Source organism: Gossypium hirsutum, chromosome A05 (genome assembly GCF_007990345.1).
Source record: "Gossypium hirsutum isolate 1008001.06 chromosome A05, Gossypium_hirsutum_v2.1, whole genome shotgun sequence".
Classification (NCBI taxonomy): Eukaryota; Viridiplantae; Streptophyta; class Magnoliopsida; order Malvales; family Malvaceae; genus Gossypium; species Gossypium hirsutum.
Genome location: NC_053428.1, coordinates 62,504,634 through 62,524,930, shown reverse-complemented (window position 1 = coordinate 62,524,930; position 20,297 = coordinate 62,504,634).

Below are 20,297 nucleotides of genomic sequence, written 5' to 3'. Positions count from 1 at the left end.
AATCATGCTTAAATCATGCTTATGGCTATTGAGCCGAATGTGCAAGGATATGTGTGCCTTGTGTTTGAGTTTCGTAATGAAAAAGAAATACGAATGCCATGAATTATTGTTAGAGGTGCATGATTAATTGAATGCTGTCCGGGCTAAGTCCCGAAGGCTTTTGCTAAGCGAATATATCCGGACTAAGATCGAAGGCCTTTGTGCGAGATACTAATCCGGGTTAAGCGAAGGCATTTGTGCGATACAAATCCGGTTAAGCCCGAAGGGCATTCGTGCGAGTTATTAAATCCGGGTTAAGTCCCGAAGGCATTCGTGCGAGTTGTTAAATCCGGGTTATGTCCCGAAGGCATTGTGTGAGTTACTAAAACCGGGCTATGTCCGAAGGCATTTGAACGAGGAGCTATATCCGGTTAAATCCGAAGGTACGTGATTTTGGTAATGAATGAGCTTGCTGTAAAATTCCAGCGAATACTCGAAAAACATCCCATATGGGGATATGTTACGTATGTGTTGAATTTAATCGAGCCCTTACAAATAAATGTTCGCTCAGTTGATAAACGAGCTACCGGCCTTCGGCTAAGTTAGTTCATTGTGTATGTACATAAGGGTTGTTAATGTTGTGAAGCAAGTTTGATATCGGTAAATTGCGTATTATGAAATATTCCGTTTAGCTAAATGTGTGCTATTCTTTGTGTATGCTGGAATTCCTTGCTCAAAACTTACTAAGCATAAATTGCTTACTCGTTACATTGCTCCTCTGTTTTATAGAATTTTGGTCCTCCAGCTATCGGACTCGGGATCTTGAAGTCGAAGTCGCCCACACTATCAAAGGCTCTTTTGGGTACTATTTTGGTTGAATTTTGATATGGCATGTATAGGACTACCCATTGTTGTCTTTCGAGTACTTTATGAAATGTATAAGTGTACAGCCATGCGAAAATGGCTTGTAGAAGTGGAGTATGGCATTAGACCATTCGTGTTTATGAATGTATAAATGGTTTCATGATGTAACTATAGTTGGAATGGAAGTGTTGAGCAAATGATCAGCCATTGGAATGGCTAAGTATGATCATATGTGGGCATATGTATGACAAGGCCCTAGTTGGTCATGAAACCCCGAAATAGGTAAGGTTTACTTTGAAAACAGAGGCTGACAGCAGCAGTGGTGTGGATTGGAAAAATCACAAGAATTCGTAGGAGTGGAATTAAATAGTGAATAAATTATGTAATCGAACCTTGATGAATCTACTTTCATATGAAAGTAACGAAACAATCATATGAACAGTACAGTAAGAGATATTCAGGTTCTTGTGGGACAGGGCCAGAACAGTTTCTGGATTCCCTGTTCCGACTTTGGAAATTCACTATAAATTACCAGATATAATTAGGGTCATACCATATATGTATGGATTCCTCTTGAGTCTAGTTTCCATAGAAACAAACGGCATCAGTATTGAAGCTCTGTGCAGAGAGATATCCAAGTCGTAATGAGCAAAGGTCATGTAGTCGACCCTGTAACATGGGAGACTTTGACTAATAAACTGTACTAATTGCCCGACAAATTTAGAAAAATCATAGATGGGGACATTGAGTCTAGTTAGGAAAAATCAAAAACTGATTTTCGAGTTGTGAACTCAAGATATGATTTTTGAAAGCGACTATATCAGACTGGCAGTGTCTGGAAATTTTTCAAAGTTTGTTACATCTCGTGTCCCGATCCGGTGTCGGTCTGGTTCGGGGTTTACTTATTGTATCAGAGCTACGGTTTAGTCATTCAGGACTCGTAATGTGTTGGGTCTAGCTATACATGCATTTTTATGTGATTACTTGAAGTGTGGTGACTTCTGAAAATTGTAATGTGTTTATTAGTAATGGATCCCGATCGTGACCGAGAGGTAGCTGATGTCTTGAGAGTGTAGCGCCTGCTCCCCGACAAGGGACAGTGCCGGCAGACTCTCAACCTAATGCTGGTAATTCGAATGATGAAGCTAGACAAGCATTCTATATGCGTGATGAATGATTGGTCAACCAATACATTCGAACTAATATGGCTGTTCCACAACCTCCATTCCCGACAAATACTCCCCCGCCTACAATACCGCCGGTAAAACAGACCAAATAAGGTCAATAAGCCCCCAGTTGATAGAATTCCGAAAAATGGGGCTACTAAATTTAAGCTATGGATACGGATGATGCCGAGCAAGTTGAATTTTGGCTGGACAACACATCCGGGTACTCGATGAGCTATCTTGTACACCCGATGAATGCCTAAAGTGTGCTATCTCCTCTGCTACGTGATTCTGGCCTACTATTGGTGAGTACTCTGACTTCTATTGTGCCCCGAGAGTAAGTAACTTGGGAGTTTTTCCAAACTGAGTTTCGGAAAAAGTAATCAGTCAGAGATTTGTTGATCAAAACGGAAGGAATTTCTTTGAGCTTAAGCAAGGCTCCATGTCGGTTACTGATTACGAGCGAAAATTTGTTAGACTAGCCAAATACGCTCGGGAATTTGTTTCATCCGAAGCTATTATGTGTAAACGCTTCGGGATGGGTGGAATGAAGATATAAAAAGTTCATTGGCGTTCTTGAAATACGAGAGTTGGTACTTGTGAACGAGCTGTAAAGCCGAAGAGTAGAAAAGAAAACAAAGAGTTGATAAGGGAACTGGAGAGTTTCGGAAAAGATCTCGGGAAGGTCTCTTCAACAAGCATCGAAGATTTCAGATGATGCGGGCCAGTTTAGAGGCACTTCGGGCCTTTTTAACGAGACGGATCGACCCTTGTGGAACGAGGCATTATCGCCAGTGTTGGATGAACGTCGAGAAGAATGAAATGCTGATATTGCGGAAATGGCATCGGGGAGTTGTAGATTCCCTGACCGCTCCTGTTACAAATGCGGATCAGTTGACCACTTCATTAAAGATTGCCCGAGGTTTGTCGGAACAGAATGTAATCAGATGGAGACCGGTGCTACACTACCGGGGTGACCATCTGGAATGCGGATGCTGGTGGTGTCGAGAGGATCTAGAGATGTATACCAGATCGCTCGTCGCCTGCTGAGCTTATGCATATTGTCGCGGGATACATTTCGTGATGTTTTGTATTCCTCTCTTTGATACTAAAGTAATGCTTTGATTGACCCCGGTTCTACTCATTCTTACATATGTGAAACCTTAGCCTCCAGTAAGATTTACCTATTGAGTCTACTGAGTTCGTAATTCGGGTGTCAAATCCCTTGGGTCGTTACGTGCTTGTCGACAAAGTGTGTAAGAAATGTCCTGGAAATTCGAGGTTCCTGTTTCCCGGCGAACTTGATGCTTTTGCCGTTTGATGAATTTGATGTTATCCTTGGTTTGGATTGGTTGACCGCGCATGATGCGATTGTGAACTGCAAGAGCAAGACTATTGATTTGAGGTGCGCAAATAACAAAGTAATCCGAGTTGAATCTGCGGACTTGGAGGGGATGCCAGCTGTAATATCAGCAATGTTGGCACAGAAATATGTAAGAAGAGGGTGCGAAGCATACCTTGCGTATGTACTTGATGACAAAGAATTAGAAAAGAAACCCGAATCTATGCCGGTGGTTTGTGAATACCCGGATGTTTTTCCGGAAGAATTGCCGGGTCTACCACCTGTTCGGGAGATAGAGTTTGGTATTGAGCTTGCACCTAGGACTACGCCGATTTCGATAGCCCCATATCGTATGGCACCAACCGAGTTAAAAGAGTTAAAAGCTCAGTCGCAAGAATTGATGGATAGAGGTTTTGCGCGACCAAGCTTCTCACCTTGGGGTGCACCAGTATTGTTCGTGAAAAAGAAGGACGGAACCATGAGGTTGTGCATTGACTATCGTCAGCTGAATAAAGTGACGATAAAGAACAAATATCCGTTGCCGGCGCATCGATGATTTGTTCGACCAACTGAAGGGAGCCTCAGTGTTCTCAAAAATAGATTTGAGATCGGGCTATTATCAGTTGCGAATCCGAGATTTAGATATTCCCAAAACTGCCTTCAGAACGAGATATGGTCACTACGAATTCTTAGTGATGCCGTTTGGGCTCACTAATGCCCCTGCAGTATTTATGGATTTGATGAATCGGATCTTCAGGCCGTATTTGGATCGGTTCGTAGTGGTGTTCATTGATGACATTTTGGTCTATTCAAGAGACGAGACGAACATGCTGAGCATCTGAGGCTAGTGCTGCAAATTTTGCGGATAAGCAGTTATATGCTAAGTTTAGTAAGTGTGAGTTCTGGTTAAGAGAGGTTAGCTTCTTGGGTTATGTGGTATCTGCGTCGGGTATTCGAGTTGACCCGAACAAAATTTCAGCCATACTTGACTGGAAACCTCCGAGAAATGTTACTGAAGTTCGGAGCTTTTTTGGGGCTCGCCGGTTATTACCGACGATTTGTGAAAGGTTCTCGATGATAGCCACACCAATGACGAAGCTACTTCAAAGGATGTTAAGTTCGAGTGGACGGAGAAATGTCAGAAAAGTTTCGACCAACTGAAAACTCATTTGACTGAAGCTCCAATTTTGGTGCAACCGAATCAGGTAAAGAGTTTGTCATCTATAGTGACGCATCCTACTTGGGTTGGGTTGCGTATTGATGCAAGAAGGTCGAGTCGTGGCCTATGCGTCGAGACAATTGAAGCCACACGAGAGGAATTATCCGACCCATGATCTCGAACTAGCTGCCATCGTGTTTGCTTTAAAAATATGGCGACATTATCTGTTTGGTGAGAAGTGCCATGTATTTTCGGATCACAAAGTCTCAAATATTTGATGACTCAACGAGACTTGAATCTGCGACAAAGACGTTGGCTTGAGTTGTTGAAAGATTACGAGCTTGTCATTGATTACCACCCGGGAAAGGCTAACGTGGTTGCGGACGCCTTAAGCCGGAAGTCATTGTTTGCTTTACGAGCGATGAACGTGCATTTGTCTGTTCTACCAGACAGTGTGTTAGTAGCTGAATTAAAAGCTAAACCATTATTGGCTCACCAATTCGTGAAGCTCAGAAAGTCGATGATGAATTGGTTGCAAAACGGGCTAAGTGTTTTCCGAACGAGGAATCGGAGTTTCAAATTGACGATGATGATTGTTTGAGGTTCAGAAATCGTTTGTGTGTTCCAAGGAATTCGGAACTCATTTTGATGATTCTGAACGAAGCCCATTGTAGCCGAATGTCAATTCACCCGGGGAGTACGAAAATGTACAACGATTTGAAACGTCAATTTTGGTGGCATGGTATGAAACGGGACATCTCCGACTTTGTTTCGAGATGTTTGATATGTCAACAAGTGAAAGCGGAACATCAAGTGCCTTCAGGATTACTCCAGCCGATCATGATACCCAAGTGGAAATGGGATCGAGTCACAATGGACTTTGTGTCCGGACTGCCCTTGTCAGCAAGTAAGAAGGATGCGATATGGGTTATTGTTGATAGACTGACTAAGTCGGCTCATTTCATCCCCGTACGTACGGATTTTTCATTGGAGAAACTAGCTGAATTGTACGTTTATCAAATTGTGAGATTACACGGGGTACCTGTTTCTATCGTGTCGGATAGAGATCCGAGATTCACCTCACGATTTTGGAAGAAATTGCAAGAAGCTCTGGGTACCAAGCTGCATTTTAGCACTGCTTTTCACCCCCAAACCGATGGTCAATCCGAGCGGATAATTCAGATACTTGAGGATATGTTGAGATGTTGCATCCTCGAGTTCAGTAGTTCATGGGAACGGTATTTACCTTGATTGAATTCGCTTACAATAATAGTTTTCAATCAAGTATTAAGATGGCACCTTACGAGGCTTTGTACGGTCGTAAATGCCGTACACCATTGTTTTGGACCGAGCTCGGTGAAAGTAAAATTTTCGGAGTTGATTTGATTAAAGATGCTGAACAGAAAGTAAAGGTAATCCGTGAAAGTCTAAAGGTAGCCACGGATCGTCAGAAGTCGTACGCAGATTTGAAACGAAAAGACATCGAGTATCAGGTGGGAGACAAAGTGTTCCTTAAGGTTTCACCTTGGAAAAAGATACTCAGGTTCGGCCGTAAGGGCAAGTTGAGCCCAAGATTCATTGGGCCGTACGAAATCTCCGAACGAGTTGGTCCGGTTGCGTATAGATTGATTTTGCCCCCGGAGCTTGAAAAGAGTCATGACGTCTTTCATGTTTCGATGCTTCGACGCTATCGATCTGATCCATCGCACATAATTAGCCCATCAGAGGTTGAAATTCAAGTCGACATGAGCTATGAAGAAGAACCGATGCGTATCCTAGCTCGTGAAGTGAAGGAGTTGCGGAACAAAAGAGTTCCGCTAGTAAAGGTGTTATGGCTCAAACACGGGATCGAGGAAGCTACTTGGGAGACCGAGAGCTCGATGAAAGAACGATACCCAAACCTATTTACCGGTAAGATTTTCGGGGACGAAAATTTCTTAAGTGGGGGAGAGTTGTGACAGCCCAAAGTTGACCCTAGTCGGGAAGTGGTTTCGGGACCGCTAAACCGAGTCACCGAAATGTTGAATGTGATATTTATTGTCTAGAATATGTAATTATGAATGTGTGAAAATTTCAAGCTTCGATTTAGTCGATTGCATGTGAATTTAGTCAATAGGACTTATGTGAGAAAATTTTAAAATGTGATAGGTCAATGTGTGAGGACCTATTAGTGCATGTGGACAAAGGGGGGGACTTGCATGTCAAATTTCCCCCCCCCTAATGAGTAGTGGCCGGCCATGACAAGGAATGATGGGCAAAACATGTCATGAAACATGTTTTGTTAATGGAAGAATAAAATAAGGAGTATGGGTAATAAAGAAATGGAAACAAAAGAAAAAAAAATGTGTAGTTGCCCCCCCCATTGCCGTGAGCTAAAGAGAAGAAAGGAGAAAAATTTGTGTTCATCCTTTCTCACCTTGATTTTGCCTAAATTAGAAAGAAAAACAAAGAAAAAAATTTCTCATCCTTTGGTTCATCCTTGGCCAAAAATTTTAAGGAGGAAAGAAGAAGAAAGGTGAAGAGATTCGGCCATGCATGTAGCTAGGCTAAGGTATGTTTGATGATGTTCTATGAGATGCATGCATGATTTAGTTGATAGCTTGAGTTCTACCTAGCCCATGGTCTAAATCTTGCTATGTGATGGAAATGGCACTTGACCATGGATGCATCATTCTTGGTTGATGTTTGATGTTGTGGTGATGAGGTATGAGTATGAGTTAAGATTCGGCCTAGGTGGAGGTTGTGTTAATGCCATTGCATGCAAAATATGAAGCTTGTTAATGATGCATGTGATGATGGCTTGATGATTCTTGAACCTCCTTTTTAGCATTTTTGTGTGAGCACATATGTGCATTGGTTGCTAAATGGAGAAGAATCGGCTAGCAAGATGTGTGCTAAGGCCGAATGTAACTTTGCATGTTAATGAGCAATGCATGTGTTAAATTGATGAAAAGGGGGAGGATGCTTTACTAGTGTGTATATGTGTGTATTAAGTGTTGAAATCGACCCCAAAAATAGACATGCATATTCGGCCAAGGGGAAAGAAATTAGCTAATATGTTGTGTTGATGCATGATTTTTGCATGTATGAGACTTTAATGTCTAATGTATAAATATGGGCTAAGTGCCTTGTGTTCATCTTTTTGATGCCTAAATGATGAAATCAATTTATTTGTTTGATTAAGCTCAAGAGCAAAGGGGAAATAAATCCGATAAAGGGAAGGAAAAAGTGGTTGAATAGCTAGTGGAATCGTTCGACAACACCCGAGGTAAGTTCTTGAGTAAGAGAGCTTAAATTACGATGTGATTAAATCATGTTTTAAGCAAATTAAAATCATGCTCTATGAGTGGCTATTGAGCCGAATGTGCAAGGATGGTGTGTGCCTTGTGTTTGAGTTTTGCTAATGAAAAAGAAATACGAATGTGCCATGAATTATTGTTAGAGGTGCATGATTAATAGAATGCTGTCCGGGCTAAGTCCCGAAGGCTTTGTGCTAAGTGAATATATCCGGACTAAGATCCGAAGGCATTTGTGCGAGATACAAATTCCGGGTTAAGCCCCGAAGGCATTTGTGCGAGATACAAATTCCGGGTTAAGCCCCGAAGGCCTTTGTGCGAGATACTAAATCCGGGTTAAGTCCCGAAGGCATTCGTGCGAGTTGTTAAATCCGGGTTATGTCCCGAAGGCATTGTGTGAGTTACTAAAACCGGGCTATGTCCCGAAGGCATTTGAACGAGGAGCTATATCCGGTTAAATCTCGAAGGTACGTGATTTGGTAATGAATGAGCTTGCTGTAAAATTCCAGCGAATACTCGAAAAACATCCCATTATGGGGATATGTTACGTATGTGTTGAATTTAATCGAGCCCTTACAAATAAATGTTCGCTCAGTTGATAAACGAGCTACCGGCCTTCGGCTAAGTTAGTTCATTGTGTATGTACATAAGGGTTGTTAATGTTGTGAAGCAAGTTTGATATCGGTAAATTGCGTATTATGAAATATTCCGTTTAGCTAAATGTGTGCTATTCTTTGTGTATGCTGGAATTCCTTGCTCAAAACTTACTAAGCATAAATTGCTTACTCGTTACATTGCTCCTCTGTTTTATAGATTTTTGGTCCTCCAGCTATCGGACTCGGGATCTTGAAGTCGAAGTCGCCCACACTATCAAAGGCTCTTTTGGGTACTATTTTGGTTGAATTTTGATATGGCATGTATAGGACTACCCATTGTTGTCTTTCGAGTACTTTATGAAATGTATAAGTGTACAGCCATGCGAAAATGGCTTGTAGAAGTGGAGTATGGCATTAGACCATTCGTGTTTATGAATGTATAAATGGTTTCATGATGTAACTATAGTTGGAATGGAAGTGTTGAGCAAATGATCAGCCATTGGAATGGCTAAGTATGATCATATGTGGGCATATGTATGACAAGGCCCTAGTTGGTCCATGAAACCCCGAAAATAGGTAAGGTTTACTTTGAAAACAGAGGCTGACAGCAGCAGTGGTGTGGATTGGAAAAATCACAAGAATTCGTAGGAGTGGAATTAAATAGTGAATAAATTATGTAATCGAACCTTGATGAATCTACTTTAATATGAAAGTAACGAAACAATCATATGAACAGTACAGTAAGAGATATTCAGGTTCTTGTGGGACAGGGCCAGAACAGTTTCTGGATTCCCTGTTCCGACTTTGGAAATTCACTATAAATTGACCAGAGATAATTAGGAGTCATACCATATATGTATGAATTCCTCTCTGAGTCTAGTTTCCATAGAAACAAACGGCATCAGTATTGAAGCTCTGTGCAGAGAGATATCCAAGTCGTAATGAGCAAAGGTCAGTGTAGTCGACCCCTGTAACATGGGAGACTTTGACTAATAAACTGTACTAATTGGTCCGACCAAAAATTCTAGAAAAAAATACATAGATGGGGACATGAGTCTAGTTTCAGGGAAAAATTACAAAACTGATTTTCGAGTTGTGAAACTCAAGATATGATTTTTGAAGCGACTAGTACTCAGACTGGGCAGTGTCTGGAAAAATTTTTCAAAGTTTGTTAACATCTCGTGTCCGACTCCGGTGTCGGTCTCGGGTTCGGGGTGTTACACGGGCAATCTTTAATAAAGTGGTCAACTGATCCGCACTTGTAACAGGAGCGGTCATGGAATCTACAACTCCCCGAATGCCATTTACCACAATACTGGCACTCCGTTCTGTCTCGAAGATCATTTCCAACACTGGCGACCGAAGTGACTCGTGTACTCACAGGGGGTCGATCACGATCTCGTCTAGAAAAACTCGAAGTGTCTCTAGACCGGCCTAAGTCATCTCTAAATTTCTTCGATGACTATTGAACGGGCTTTCCTGAAGATCTCTTACGAAACTCCTTTGCTCCCATATCAGCTTTTCTTTTCTCCTTACTGAGCTCTTCGGCTTTGCAAGCTCGTTCGACAAGTACCACAAATTCTCGGATTTCTAAAATGCCAACATACAGCTTTATATCATCGTTTAGTCCAACCTCGAAACGTTTACACATCACAACTTCTGAAGAAATGCATTCTCGAGCGTACCGGCTAAGCCTTACAAACTTTCCTTCATAATCAGTAACCGACATGGAATCTTGTTTAAGTTCAAGAAATTCCTTCCGTTTTTAATCAATGAATCTTTGACTGATATACTTTTTCCGAAACTCGATTTGGAAAAACTCCCAAGTTACTTGCTCTCTGGGCACAACAGAAATCAACGTATTCCACCAATAGTAGGCAGAATCACGTAGCAAGGAGATAGTACACTTTAGGCATTCATCGGGTGTACAAGATAGTTCATCAAGTACCCGAATAGTGTTGTCCAACCAAAATTCAGCTTGCTCGGCATCGTCGCTATCCGTAGCTTTAAATTCAGTAGCCCGTGTTTTTGGATTCTGTCAACTGGGGGCTTATTTGACCTTATTTGGTCAGTTACCGGAGGTATTGCAGGTGCGGGGGTTGTATTAGTCGCGAATGGGGGTTGTGGAACAGCCGTATTAGTTCGAATGTATTAGTTGAACCAATCATTCATCACGCTATAAAAAGCTTGTCTAGCTTCATCATTCGGATTACTAGCAATAGGTTGAGAGTCCGCCGGCGCTGTCCCTTGTGCGGGAGCAGGCGCTACACTCTCAAGATCATCAGCTACCGTTCGGTTGGGATCGAGATCCATTACTGTAAATAAACACATTTTCAATTGTCAGAAATCACCACACTATCAAATAATCACATAATGGCATGTATAGCTAGACCCAAACGTATTACGATAGTCCAGGAATCGACTAAACCGTAGCTCTGATACCAATAAAATTGTAACACCCCGTACCCAAGACCGTTGCCGGAGTCGAACACGAGGTGTTAACAGACTTATTCCATTTATTAACACAGTTCATTTTAAAATTCCAAACAAGCTGGTTAACTGCATCACAGTCACTTTAAAAATCATATCTCGAGTTCCAAAACTCGAAAACTGATTCCGTAAATTTTTCCTAAAACTAGACTCATATATCCATCCAAAAATTGTTTTCTAGAATTTTTGGTCAGGCCAATTAGTACAGTTTATTAGTTAAATCTCCCCTGTTACAGGGTTCGACCATTCTAACATTCGCGCATTACGACTTGGATATCTCCCTGTACAGGGCTTCAATACTTATTCCGTTTGTTTCTAAAGAAGCTAGACTCGAAAAGGAATCTATAAATATATGGAATGACTTCTAATTATCTCTGGTTCATTTATAATGAATTTCCAAAGTCGGAACAGAGGATCTAGAAATCGCTCTGGCTCTGTTTCACGAAAACTTAAACATCTCATAAATTACGGCTCATATGATCGTTTTGTTACTTTCATATGAAAATAGACTCATCAAGGTTCGATTACATAATTTATTCAATATTTAATTCCATTCCTACTATTTTTAGTTATTTTTCAAATTCACATCACTGCTGCTGTCGGCATCTGTTTTTAAGGTAGACTTTACCTATTTCATGATTTCCATGATTCAACTAGCCCTTTACCATACATAGCACGAAAATATGATCGTGATTAACCATTCCAATGGCTAATCATTGCCAAGCATTTCCACACCTCTCAATAACCATATAAATACAAAATGATTATAATGCTATGCTCAAAATATTTAAGCCATTTTCGCATGGCTATCCAAATATATACAATACCAAAGTACTTGACTAACAACAAAAGGGCAGCCCTATACATGCCATTATCAGAGTTCAACTAAAAGAGTACCAAAAGGGCTTTGATAGTGTGGGCGACTTCGACTTTGATACTCCCGAGTCCGATAGCTGACGAACCAAAATCTATAAAACAGAGAATCAAAGAAACGGAATAAGCATTTAATGCTTAGTAAGTTTTGAGCAATGAAATTAGGCACAACTGAAGTATAGCATTCATATGACTAAACGGATAATTTCATATACACATATTCTCAACATCATACCTACTTCACATTTCCAACCCTTATATTCATACACAAGGGATCAACTTAACCAAAGGCCGGAAGCTTATTAATCGACTGAGCGAATACTATTTAAAAGGAATCAACTATTCCAATGCATATACGAAACATACCTCATCGTTGGGATTTTACGAGCGTATTAATTAAAATTATTATAGCAAGATCGCTCATTCCCAAACCAAGTACCTTCGGGATTTAGCCAGATATAGCTACTCGCTCAACTGCCTTCGGGACTTAGCCTGGAGATAGTAACTCGCACAAATGCCTTCGGGACTTAGCCCGGATATAGTAACTCGCACAAATGCCTTCGGGACTTAGCCCGGTTATCATCCGAATATTCATGCACGTATATCAATAAATCATATCACATCTATATTTCATTTTCATCACTAGAACTCAAACACAAGACATTTATCAATCATTCCCATTTTTGGCTCAATAGCCACATACAAAGAGCATAAATTGATTTGCTTTATGACATGATCTCTATGCACATTCGACTACCCGTCATAGGTATAACTAATTATCTCAACATATAATTCAAGTAAAATCATTATATCGCCGTTTATTTGTTATGCTTATACGTCATAACTTAGTCAAATCATAAACTAACTTCCATTACTCAAAGACTTACCTCGGATGTTGTCGAACGATTTCGACGGCTATTCGATCACTTTTTCCTTCCCCTTACCCAACTTTGATCCTCTAGGCTCTTGAGCTAAATCAAACAATTTACTTCCCAAATCAAACATAGTCATACGACATCCATATACATTTTATACTAGCCGAAATGTACCACCAAAATATACTTTACTCAAATAATTTACTTTGGCCGAACATGTATAATGTTTTGTAGCTTAATAAATTTAACATACACCATGTATTTATAATATTTTTGGCAGCCAACTATCCATAGTCATGCACACACAATCAAAAATAAATACCCAAAATTTTCATATCCTTATGCCCTAAGCCGAATATACTTGTCATGTTCACCTACATTTCCTTTTTTTTTCAAGTACAACATTCTCATATTCGGCATTAGTATCAAGCATAATAGCCAATTCTTCCCACTTTGAATCTATGCATCCATTTAATCATAGTTTGTTCAAGCACTCATACAACAAGACACATCCATATGACTAAAAATTCTAAGTTTAAACACAATACAACATTTTAGCACCATGGCCGAATACTTCATGAAGTTGTTAAGACCCATCCTTTTCAAATTCTCACACACACTCACATTCAATCCTTTTTATTAAGCACTCAAATTCAATCATCTTCATGCCTCATCACCATAACATCAAACACCAACCAAGAAGACAACACCCATGGCCGAGTATCATCTCCATCACATAGCAAAGATTTAAACCATGGGCTAGGTAGAACTCAAGCTAACAACTAAAAATATGCATGAATCTCATGGAACAACATCAAACATACCTTAGCCTAGTTACAAGCATGGCCGAACCTCTTCAACCTTTCTTCCTTTCTTTCCTTTGATTTTTCGGTCAAGAAGAACAAAATGAGAACCTTTTTTCTTTTTTTTTTTCATCACCCCCCAATTTCCATTATTTTATTACTAACCCTTTTTATTTTATTATTTCTAACATAAAGCATTAGCACAACATGTTTATAATAGGTTTTAACCCATAGCATGGCCGGCCACTAGTTCAAATTTTGGGTAATTTGACATGCAAACCCATCATCTTTATAACATGCATTAATAGGCCACTTACATTTGCCTAGCACATTTCTAAATTTTCTCACATAAGTCCTATTAACTAAATTCACATGCAATCGACTAAATCGAAGCTTAAAACTTTCACACATTCATATTCACATATTCTAGACAATAAATATCACATTCAAATACTTCGGTGACTCGGTTTAGCGGTCCCGAAACCACTTCCTGACTAGGGTCAATTTAGGGCTGTCACAACTCTCTCCCACTTTAAGAAATTTTCGTCCCCAAAAATCTTACCGGTAAATAGGTTTGGTATCGTTCTTTCATAGAGTTCTCGGGTTCCCAAGTAGCTTCTTCCACCCCATGTTTGAGGCATAACACTTTTACTAAAGGAACCTTTTTGTTTCGTAACTCTTTCACTTCACGAGCTAGGATACGAATCGGTTCTTCTTCATAACTCATATCGGATTGAATTTCAACCTCTGATGGATTAATTATGTGCGATGGATCAAATCTATAATGTCTAAGCATCGAAACATGAAAGACGTCGTGAATCTTTTCAAGTTCAGTGGGTAAAATCAATCTATACGCAAATGGACCGACTCATTCGGATATTTCATATGGCCCGATGAACCTCGGACTCAATTTGCCCTTACGCCCAAATCTGAGTATCTTTTTCCAAGGAGAAACTTTAAGAAACACTTTATCTCCCACCTGATACTCAATGTCTTTTCATTTCAAATCCGCGTATGACTTCTGACGATCCGATGCTGCCTTCAAACTTTCACGAATTATTTTTACTTTTCGCTCAGCATCTTAAATTAAATCAACTCCGAAAATTTTACTTTCACCAAGCTCGGTCCAAAACAATGGTGTACGGCATTTACGACCGTACAAAGCCTCGTAAGGTGCCATCTTAATACTTGATTGAAAACTATTGTTGTAAGCGAATTCAATCAAAGATAGATACCGTTCCCATGAACCACTAAACTCAAGGATGCAACATCTCAACATATCCTCGAGTATCTGAATTATCCGCTTGGATTGACCATCGGTTTGGGGATGAAAAGCAGTGCTAAAATGCAACTTGGTACCCAAAGCTTCTTGCAATTTCTTCCAAAATCGCGAGGTGAATCTCGGATCTCTATCCGACACAATAGAAATGGGTACCCCGTGTAATCTCACAATCTGAGAAACATACAATTCAGCTAGTTTATCCAATGAATAATCCATACGTACGGGAATAAAATGAGCCGACCTAGTCAGTCTATCAACAACAACCCAAATCGCATCTTTCTTACTCGCTGACAATGGTAACCCAGATACAAAACCCATCGTGATTCGTTCCCATTTCCATTCAGGTATCATGATCGGCTGAAGTAAACCTGTAGGCACTTGATGTTCCGCTTTCACTTGTTGGCATATTAAACACTTCAAAACAAAAACAGAAATGTCTCGTTTCATACCCTGCCGCCAAAACTGACGTCTCAGATCGTTGTACATTTTCGTACTCCCCAGGTGAATTGACATTCGGCTACAATGAGCTTCATTCAGAATCATCGAAATAAGTTCTGAATTTCTTGGAACACACAAACGACTTCTGAACCTCAAACAATCGTCATCATCAATTTGAAACTCTGATTCCATATTCGAAACACATTCAGCCCATTTTGCAACTAATTCATCATCGACTTTCTGAGCTTCACGAATTTGATGAATCAACAATGGTCTAGCCTTTAATTCCGCTACTAACACATTGTCGGATAGAACAGACAAGTGTACATTCATCGCTCGTAAAGCAAACAGTGATTTACGACTCAAAGCATCCGCAACCACATTAGCCTTTCCTGGGTGATAGTCAATGACAAGCTCATAATCTTTTAACAACTCGAGCCAACGTCTTTGTCGCAGATTCAAGTCTCTTTGAGTCATCAAATATTTGAGACTTTTGTGATCCAAAAATACATGGAACTTCTCACCAAATAAGTAATGTCGCCATATTTTCAAAGCGAATACGATGGCAGCTAATTCGAGATCATGGGTTGGATAATTTTTCTCATGTGGCTTCAATTGTCTCTACGCATAAGCTACAACTTGACCTTCTTGCATCAATACACAACCCAACCCAAGTAAGGATGCATCACTGTAAATGACGAACTCCTTGCCTGATTTGGGCTGCACTAGTACTAGAGCTTCCGTCAAATGAGTTTTCAATTGATCGAAACTTTTCTGACACTTTTTTGTCCATTCAAACTTAACATCTTTCTGAAGTAGTTTCGTCATTGGTGTGGCTATCATCGAAAAACCTTTTACAAACCGTCTGTAGTAATCGACAAGTCCCAAAAAGCTCCGAACTTCAGTAATATTTCTCGGAGGCTTCCAGTTAAGTATGGCTGAAATTTTGCTCGGATCAACTCGAATACCCGATGCAAATACCACATGTCCCAAGAAGCTAACCTTTCTTAACCAGAACTCACACTTACTGAACTTAGCATACAACTGCTTATCCCGTAAAATTTGCAACACTAATCCCAGGTGTTCAGCATGATCGGTTTCTTTTCTCGAATAGACCAAAATATCATCGATAAACACAACTACAAACCGATCTAAATACGGTCTGAAGATCAGATTCATCAGATCCATAAATACCGCGGGGGCATTAGTGAGCCCAAACGGCATCACTAAGAATTCGTAGTGACCGTATCTCGTTCTGAAAGCAGTTTTGGGTATATCCGAATCTCGAATTCGCAACTAATAATAACCCGATCTCAAATCTATCTTTGAAAACACTATGGCTCCCTTTAGTTGATCAAACAAATCGTCAATGTGCGGTATCGGATATTTATTCTTTATTGTCACATTATTCAGCTGACGATAGTCGATGCACAACCTCATGGTTCTGTCCTTCTTTTTCACAAACAATACTGGTGCACCCCAAGGTGAGAAACTTGGTCGAGCAAAACCTCTATCCATCAACTCTTGCAACTGAGCTTTCAATTCCTTTAATTCCGTTGGTGCCATACGATACGGAGCTATCGAAATCGGTGTAGTCCCAGGTACAAGCTCGATGCCAAACTCTACCTCCCGAACAGGTGGTAAACCCGGTAATTCTTCGGGAAAAACATCCAGATATTCACAAACCACCGGCACAGATTCAGGCTTCTTTTTTAACTCTTTGTCATCAAGTACATACGGAAGGTACGCTTCACACCCCTTTCTTACATATTTCTGAGCCAACATCGATGATATTACAGCTGGCAACCTATTTAAGTCAGTAGACTCAACTCGGATTATCTCGTTATTTACACACCTCAAATCGATGGTTTTTCTTTTGCAATTTACAATTGCATCATGTACGGTCACCCAATCAATACCGAGGATAACATCAAATTCATCAAACGGTAAAAGCATCAAATCGGCCGGAAAACAGGAACCTCGGATTACTAGGGGACATTTCTTACACACTTTGTCGACAAGCACGTAACGACCCAAGGGATTTGACACCCGAATTACAAACTCAGTAGACTCAACAGGTAAAGTCTTACTGGATGCTAAGGTTTCACATATATAAGAATGAGTAGAACCAGGGTCAATCAAAGCAATCACATTAGTATCAAAGAGAGTAAAAGTACCAGTAATAACATCTGGCGAGAAAGTATCCTCGCGTGCGCGTATAACATAAGCTCTAGCAAGAGCACGAGCCTCAGATCTGGTTGTAGCATCTCTAGATCCTCTCTGACCGCCACTAGCATTGCCCGTATTCCTAGATGGTCTACCCCGAGCAGTGGTAGCACCCAGTTTCCCACTCTGATTTACATTATGTTCAGACAGGCAATCTTTAATAAAGTGGTCAACTGATCCGCACTTGTAACAGGAGCGGTCATGGAATCTACAACTCCCCGAACGCCATTTACCACAATACTGGCACTCCGTTCTGTCTCGACGATCATTTCCATCACTGGCGACCGAAGTAACTCGTGTACTCACAGGGGGTCGATCACGATCTCGTCTAGAAAAACCCGAAGTGTCTCTAGACCGGCCTAAGTCATCTCTAAATTTCTTCGATGACTGTTGAACAAGCTTTCCCGAAGATCTCTTACGAAACTCCTTTGCTCCCATATCAGCTTTTCTTTTCTCCTTACTGAGCTCTTCGGCTTTGCAAGCTCGTTCGACAAGTACCACAAATTCTTGAATTTCTAAAATGCCAACATACAGCTTTATATCATCGTTCAGTCCAACCTCGAAACGTTTACACATCACAGCTTCTAAAGAAATGCATTCTCGAGCGTACCGGCTAAGCCTTACAAACTTTCGTTCATAATCAGTAACCGACATGGAATCTTGTTTAAGTTCAAGAAATTCCTTCCGTTTTTGATCAATGAATCTTTGACTGATATACTTTTTCGAAACTCGGTTTGGAAAAACTCCCAAGTTACTTGCTCTCTGGGCACAATAGAAATCAACGTATTCCACCAATAGTAGGCAGAATCACGTAGCAAGGAGATAGTACACTTTAGGCATTCATCGGGTGTACAAGATAGTTCATCAAGTACCCGAATAGTGTTGTCCAACCAAAATTCAGCTTGCTCGGCATCGTCGCTATCCGTAGCTTTAAATTCAGTAGCCCCGTGTTTTTGGATTCTGTCAACCGGGGGCTTATTTGACCTTATTTGGTCAGTTACCGAAGGTATTGCAGGTGCGGGGGTTGTATTAGTCGCGAATGGGGGTTGTGGAACAGCCGTATTAGTTCGAATGTATTAGTTGAACCAATCATTCATCACGCTATAAAAAGCTTGTCTAGCTTCATCATTCGGATTACTAGCAATAGGTTGAGAGTCCGCCGGCGCTGTCCCTTGTGCGGGAGCAGGCGCTACACTCTCAAGATCATCAGCTACCGCTCGGTTGGGATCGAGATCCATTACTATAAATAAACACATTTTCAATTGTCAGAAATCACCACACTATCAAATAATCACATAATGGCATGTATAGCTAGACCCAAACGTATTACGATAGTCCAGGAATCGACTAAACCGTAGCTCTGATACCAATAAAATTGTAACACCCCGTACCCAAGACCGTTGCCGGAGTCGAACACGAGGTGTTAACAGACTTATTCCATTTATTAACACAGTTCATTTTAAAATTCCAGACAAGCTGGTTAACTGCATCACAGTCACTTTAAAAATCATATCTCGAGTTCCAAAACTCGAAAACTGATTCCGTAAATTTTTCCTAAAACTAGACTCATATATCCATCCAAAAATTGTTTTCTAGAATTTTTGGTCAGGCCAATTAGTACAGTTTATTAGTTAAATCTCCCCTGTTACAGGGTTCGACCATTCTGACATTCGCGCATTACGACTTGGATATCTCCCTGTACAGGGCTTCAATACTTATTCCGTTTGTTTCTAAAGAAGCTAGACTCGAAAAGGAATCTATAAATATATGGAATGACTTCTAATTATCTCTGGTTCATTTATAATGAATTTCCAAAGTCGGAACAGAGGATCTAGAAATCGCTCTGGTTCTGTTTCACGAAAACTTAAACATCTCATAAATTACGGCTCATATGATCGTTTTGTTACTTTCATATGAAAATAGACTCATCAAGGTTCGATTACATAATTTATTCAATATTTAATTCCATTCCTACTATTTTTAGTTATTTTTCAAATTCACATCACTGCTGCTGTCGGCATCTGTTTTTAAGGTAGACTTTACCTATTTCATGATTTCCATGATTCAACTAGCCCTTTACCATACATAGCACGAAAATATGATCGTGATTAACCATTCCAATGGCTAATCATTGCCAAGCATTTCCACACCTCTCAATAACCATATAAATACAAAATGATTATAATGCTATGCTCAAAATATTTAAGCCATTTTCGCATGGCTATCCAAATATATACAATACCAAAGTACTTGACTAACAACAAAAGGGCAGCCCTATACATGCCATTATCAGAGTTCAACTAAAAGAGTACCAAAAGGGCTTTGATAGTGTGGGCGACTTCGACTTTGATACTCCCGAGTCCGATAGCTGACGAACCAAAATCTATAAAACAGAGAATCAAAGAAACGGAATAAGCATTTAATGCTTAGTAAGTTTTGAGCAATGAAATTAGGCACAACTGAAGTATAGCATTCATATGACTAAACGGATAATTTCATATACACATATTCTCAACATCAAACCTACTTCACATTTCCAACCCTTATATTCATACACAAGAGATCAACTTAACCAAAGGCCGGAAGCTTATTAATCGACTGAGCGAATACTATTTAAAAGGAATCAACTATTCCAATGCATATACGAAACATACCTCATCGTTGGGATTTTACGAGCGTATTAATTAAAATTATTATAGCAAGATCGCTCATTCCCAAACCAAGTACCTTCGGGATTTAGCCAGATATAGCTACTCGCTCAACTGCCTTCGGGACTTAGCCCGGAGATAGTAACTCGCACAAATGCCTTCGGGACTTAGCCCGGATATAGTAACTCGCACAAATGCCTTCGGGACTTAGCCTAGATATAGTAACTCGCACAAATGCCTTCGGGACTTAGCCCGGTTAT